The sequence below is a fragment of the Oncorhynchus keta genome, chromosome 34 (genome assembly GCF_023373465.1).
Source record: "Oncorhynchus keta strain PuntledgeMale-10-30-2019 chromosome 34, Oket_V2, whole genome shotgun sequence".
Lineage (NCBI taxonomy): Eukaryota > Metazoa > Chordata > Actinopteri > Salmoniformes > Salmonidae > Oncorhynchus > Oncorhynchus keta.
This window is the reverse complement of record NC_068454.1, coordinates 26,281,345-26,287,835: the sequence shown is the minus strand read 5'-3', so window position 1 is coordinate 26,287,835 and position 6,491 is coordinate 26,281,345. Positions and strand designations below refer to the sequence as shown.

General features: G+C 43.4%; 1 protein-coding gene across 7 annotated transcripts in view; it reads right to left on the bottom strand.

Moving 5' to 3' along the window:
* LOC127915074 (neurofilament heavy polypeptide-like) overlaps positions 1-6,491 on the bottom strand; it is a 78,154-nt gene that overhangs the window by 10,445 nt on the left and 61,218 nt on the right. The gene's annotated exons all lie outside the window — the stretch shown is intronic.

The window sequence follows — 6,491 nt, the reverse complement described above, 5'->3', positions numbered from 1 at the left end:
AAGTACTTCATCAGTCAGCTGTGATGCTAAATACCTGTTGCGGGTATACAGCTGATTCTCATGTAGAACATTGAACTGCGTTCATTTTTCCTCAAGATGCAACACAGTGAGAACATTTTGCAACTATGAAGACCGCAGCCTCCTACATCCTTCAGCGGCCAAGGAACCTGGAACTTTTTCTGCCGTGGTTGATGTTTCTGGATCCTCCTCTTCTGCCATGGTGGATGAGTTACCTTTTCTGGTAAATACATGGCCATTTTTCTTTCCCAAAAGAAAATGTCGGCTGCAAACCCACCTGTTGACACTGGGTTTCCAGTTCACCTGTATGAAAGACAAAAGTAAATATTACTAGCTTGCTTGATTACTAAAATGGGAACATCTACAGTTGAAGTCGGAATTTACATACACCTTAGCCAAATACATTTCAACTCAGTTGTTCACAATTCCTGACATTTAATCCTAGTAAAATTGCCTGTCTTAGGTCAGTTAGGATCACCACTTTATTTTAAGAATGTGAAATGTCAGAACAATAGTAAAGAGTGATTAATTTCAGCTTTTATTTCTTTCATCACATTCCCAGTGGGTCAGAAGTTTACATACACAGAATTCGTATTTATTAGCATTGCCTTTAAATTGTTTTAACTTGGGTCAAATGTTATTGGGTAGACTTTTGGCCCATTCCTCCTGACAGAGCGGGGTGAACAGGCAGTGGCTCGGGTGGTTGTTGTCCTTGATGATCTTTATGGCCTTCCTGAGACATCGGGTGGTGTAGGTGTCCTGTAGGGCAGGTAGTTTGCCCCCGGTGATGCGTTGTGCAGACCTCACTACCCTCTGGAGAGCCTTAAGGTTGTGGCCAGAGCAGTTGCCATACCAGGCGGTGATACAGCCTGACAGGATGCTCTCGATTGTGCATCTGTAGAAGTTTTGGTGACCAGACCATTTCTTCAGCCTCCTGAGGTTGGCTGCTGCACCTTCTTCAAAACACTGTCTGTGTGGATGGACCAATTCAGTTTGTCCGTGATGTGCGCGAGGAACTTGAAACTTACCACCCTCTCACTACTGTCCCGTCGGTGTGGATGAGAGTGCTCCCTCTGCTGTTTCCTGAAGTCCACAATCATCTATTTTGTTTTGTTGACGTTGAGTGTTAGACTTATTTTTCTGACACCACACTCCGAGGGCCCTCACACCTCTCCCTGTAGGCCGTCTCGTCGTTGTTGGTAATCAAGCCTTCCACTGTAGTGTCGTCCGCAAACTTGATGATTAAGTTGGAGCGTGTATGGCCATGCAGTAGTGGGTGAACAGGCAGTACAGGAAGGCTCAGAACACACCCTTGTAGGGCCCCAGTGTTGGCGAGGATCAGCGGGGTGGAGATGTTGTTACCTACCTCACCACTGAGGGCGGCCGTCAGGATGTCCAGTACCCAGTTGCACAGGGCGGGGTCGAGACCCAGGGTCTCAGGGTGATATGGTCCTTGACTATTCTCTCAAAACTTCATGATGACGGAAGTGATTGCTACGGGGCAGTAGTCGTTTATCTCAGTTACCTTGGCTTTCTTAGGAACAGGAACAATGGTGGCCCTCTTGAAGCATGTTGGAACAGCAGACTGGGATAAGGATTGATTGAATATGTCCGTAAACACACCAGCTGGTCTGCATTTTAGTTTCTTTGTGATGTGGATGCCAAGGAACTTGAAGCTCTCAACCTGCTCCACTACATCTCCGTCGATAAGAATGGGGGCATGCTCGGTCCTCCTTTTCCTCTAGTCCACGATCATCTCCTTTGTCTTGATCACGTTGAGGGAGAGTTTGTTGTCCTTGCACCACACGGTCAGGTCTCTGACCACCTCATTATAGGCTGTCTCATCATTGTCGGTGATCAGGCCTACCACTGTTGTTATCGGCAAACCTAATGATGTTGTTGGAGTTGTGCCTGACCGTGCAGTCATGAGTAAACAGGGAGTACAGGAGGGGACTGAGCACGCACACCTGAGGGGCCCCCGTGTTGATGATCAGTGTGGCGGATGTGTTGTTAACTACCCTTACCACCTGGGGCGGCCCGTCAGGAAGTCCAGGATCCAGTTATAGAGGGAGGTGTTTAGTCCCCGGGTCCTTAACCTCTCTGGTATATTTGGGACAGTAGCGTCCCACCCCGCAACAGCCAGTGAAAGTGCAGGGCGCCAAATTCGAAACAACAAAAATCTCATAATTAAAATTCCTCAAGCATATGTTCAGTAGTTCCAAAAACATCCGGTGATTTTGCAGAGAGCCACATCAATTCACAGTATTAAACATTGATAAAAGATACAACTATTATACATGGAACTTTAGATAAACTTCTCCTTCACAAATTACAGTCTATATATGCCTCATCTACACAAGGAGCCCTTCTAGGGAGGTAACCTACTGAACAAAAATATAAACGCAACATGCAACAATGAACTATTTTACTGATTTAAAGTTCATATAAAGATATCTGTCAATTTAAATAAATTCTTTAGGTCCTAATCTATGGATTTCATGACTGGGCAGGGAGCAGCCCAAAAAGGCTGCTTTTAGAGACGGAAACATTCCTCAGTTTCATCAGCTGTCCGGGTGGCTGGTCTCAGACAATCCTACAGGTGAAGAAGTCGGATGTGAATGACCTTGGACATGAATGACCTTGGACATGAATTCTCTAAAATGACATTAAAATGACCAATTGCCTGCTCCCTCAAAACTTGAGACATCTGTGACATTGTGTTGTGACAAAACTGCACATTTTAAAGTGGCCTTTTATTGGCCCTAGCATGAGTGGCACCTGTGTAATAATCATTCTGCTTAATCAGCTTCTTGATATACCACACCCGTGGATGGATTATCTTATCAAATGAGAAATGCTTACGAACAGGGATGTAAAACAAATTTGTGCACAAAATTTGAGAGAAATTTGCTTTTTTGAATGTACGGAAATGTTCTTATATCATTTATTGCATCTCATGAAACATGGGCCCGACACTTTACTTGTTGCATTATTTTTCTTTAGTATCTATATAAAAAAGATAGGTAATTGGCTCAACTTCCTTAGGTTCTAACCAGTTCTCACAGCCTTTATGTCTAAGATAGTGGAGACAGGAAGTCTGAAGTTATCTCCACTCTGCGGTCCCTTGTTTATTATTTTGCCATGACGACCTTGTCGCAGACACAACCCCACTTTTTAGCCCACTTTTTAGAAGAAAGATATTTATTTTGTCTACATATTTAATTTAACCTCTTAACTTAGAAATCAAATTAGTTTAGAATGGTAAAGGACATATATAAACTGTTTGTCATAAAATATGGTGTCAGGCTCTATGTAATTCTGCACTTCCTGCACAGAAAGGCTACTCAATTACAGTAACGAAATGATTTGAAATGACTTATTTCCAAGACTGATCTTAACACCCACCATGGACGCCCAATAGATTTGCCTGATATCAGACAAATTAAAGGAAAAGAAAACCTACACCAACTCAGGCAAGAGAGTGCAAATAAACGTGGCACAAACCAAACAGGTGAGACAAGAGGATGGTGCAACACATCCTGACCTACGTGGATGACACCAATCAAGGCAAGCAACACGCGAAGAGAACCAACCTTGAAATCCAAAACAAAATCCAAAAGGAAATTGAACCGAACCCCAAAGCGTATAACAAGAGGATGTTTAAGAACATATATTGAACATTTTATTTCAAAACAGTGAAACTGTTGTAATATTGGGATGTGCAACTTCAGACACACTCTCTGGTGAATAAAATCATGTTTTTATTCATTAAAAAAAGAAAACATAAGCATTTCCTGGCAGTGACTTTTCTACCCAAACCAAAGTGTGGTTAAAAGATTAAAGACTGCAGCACCGGAAGCAGTTAAAGGTTATACATTTCTACCTCAATCACATACTGTATCAGCAGTAATAAAGGAATGAAAATCAACTGGAGAAACTGGCTGGTAGATCTCCTAGTTTTATGATTCGTTTGTGGTCCCATTAGCAAAATATTCACATTATCAGTCTTTCTCAAGTCAGTTGTTGTGAACTATATGTTTGTTATATTTCCTTTTCCATCCTGTGTTTTCTGCTTAGTCGTTTACCGTTGATATGTTCTAGGCTACTAAGGGGTGTCAAAGTCAAATGGACGGAGGGCCAAATAAAAATTTAGCTACAAGCCGAGGGCCGGACTGTTCGAATGTTCATTGAAAATTTTTAAATAGACGCATATAGTCTAGTGAACCTAATTGAACCTACTGAAAACCTAACAAATATATTCCAATATGATCAGATAAATAAAGCAATATTTTCTTATGGCTCTGTCAGTAATCTTTAATTTTCAACAGACACAAAAGACAAATTTCCTTTATATAAAAATCCCCATAACATGAACATTAAATGAAAGAAACCGGTATTCAAGGCACCATCAGTAGCCTATATTTTCTATTTTAGCAAAAGTGGGCTAAATTTACTTCAAAGAAAAAACAATAATAGCAATTTTCTATCATCCACTCAACTGAAATATTTTAAAAATATAATTGGATTGAAATACAATAAAATAAAGTGCAAAAATCTATTAATCAAAAACAACACTTTGTTTAAGGAGAAGTAACATGCAGTGAAAACAAATATTAAACTTTAACTTTTAAACTTGAACTGAGTAAAAACTCTAAATATGTGATTGCACAGTAATGTTCACTTGTTTGAGGTTGAGGGTGATACTTGGTGGTGTCCCATCTTTTCCACAAGTTCATCAATGTTCGGGTAAGCTCTGAGCTGAGGAAATCCTCAGAATTGAGTGGAGGTGTTCAGCAGTAAGTCGACTTCTGTGTGATGTTTTGTTCAAGTTCATCAAAGAAAACAGTTGTTCACACAGGTATGTGCTGCCAAACATAGACAACGTTTGAGCAGCCTGGATGCGCAGCTGGGACGTTGTGTCGGGAGGAAACGGGCGAGCCGCAGCACCACTGCCGCATATTTGCCCTCAGTGCATCATTGCATTGAGGTCAATCAACTCCATGAAGGTTTGGTGGTGAGCTTTCACGTCAACAGCAATGGGTGACCGAGCAGTCCAACCTGCTTAGTGCTTCAAAGAATCAGCAAATCGACGTCGAAAGTCAGCGGTAAGCTACCTATTTTATCGGCCAACTGTGCTGGGAACGCACTGGTGAGAGCTTCTTATCATGGTCTGGCAGCTGGGAAAGTGGCTCAAATTTTCTTCCGCATCTGCGTCTCCCCACAGAGTCAGTCTGTTTTAAATGCCTTCACTGTACTGTACATATCAGAGATGACACGATCCTCGACCCTGCAGCTGCAAGTTCATTGCATTCAGATGACTCGTAATGTCACACGAAAAGCTCATTTCACAGAAACATTTCGTCTCGGAGTTGTGTTGTGTCTTTTCCTGCTGTCCAAGAACAGCGAATCTCGACGGCTGAAACATCTTTGAAGCACCTTTCCCTGGCTTAGCCATCGCACCTTCTGTGTGATGAAGGCAAATCACCATGCTCGTTTCTCAACTCCGTCAGCTGCCTGAACTGGCGGTGACTCAAACCTGGGCCTCCGATGGGTGCCAACGCGCGTGACGATGCTCATTACATGCCCATATTCGGGCAGTCATCACAGATCTAGCTTCGGCATGGTGTATGACTATTGTCAGTCACCTGCAACGCGCTTCTGCATCTTCCTCAGTCCTCGCCTTCACACAGACAACGAAGGTGCTCGCCGTTCCAGCAACTCCACGAGCGTTTCAGCTAGCAGCCCATTCATCTACACATCTCTGACCACTCAGTTCTAGTTGCAAAGCCATGCGCCTACGAAGGCCACGTTAGGCCGATGAACTGCCATCTGGTCACGCCGAAGGCCATTCATTAGTTCATGCTCGCGGTTATCGTTATTACGATGATGACACCGAACAGTTTCCGAAGTAGATCATTATTTGCAATAGAGTCTTGTCCTTTTTTCTGGTACAGTCGCAACTTTGCATCATGGTTTGTGATCGAAATTGCCACAAAACCGGCTCGATTTTCCTCGTGCAGTGGCAGCGTCAGACCACATTTCGTAAGAGCTGTCTTATCTGTCCTTAAGCCACAAACTTTGGTCACTGGTTTTGACCAGTCTCCAGACGCTGGCCTGTGAGGTCAGCTTTACTGGCGATTTCCAGCTTACTCGTCGCGACTTGAGACTCTCCAACGTTTGTAGCCTTTGTTCCATGTCCATATTCTGTAACGCCGCGCAGCTGCTTTCGTAATGTCGCTTTCTTCCACCACACACACGTACCACTACCATCACCTTGCATGAAGACCCCCAGCTCTCAGTGCTCCATCTTCCAGAACAATAGCCTGACTCCCTTGACCGGGTGTCTGAAACCTGGGTTTACAGATGCCGACACTTCGCTGTGCCAATAAATACTGAGACGAAGGCCTTACGTCGGGTGCGTCGATCGCTGTATCGTGGGACATGTATTGGTGCGCAGTAAAGATCTGAAACGG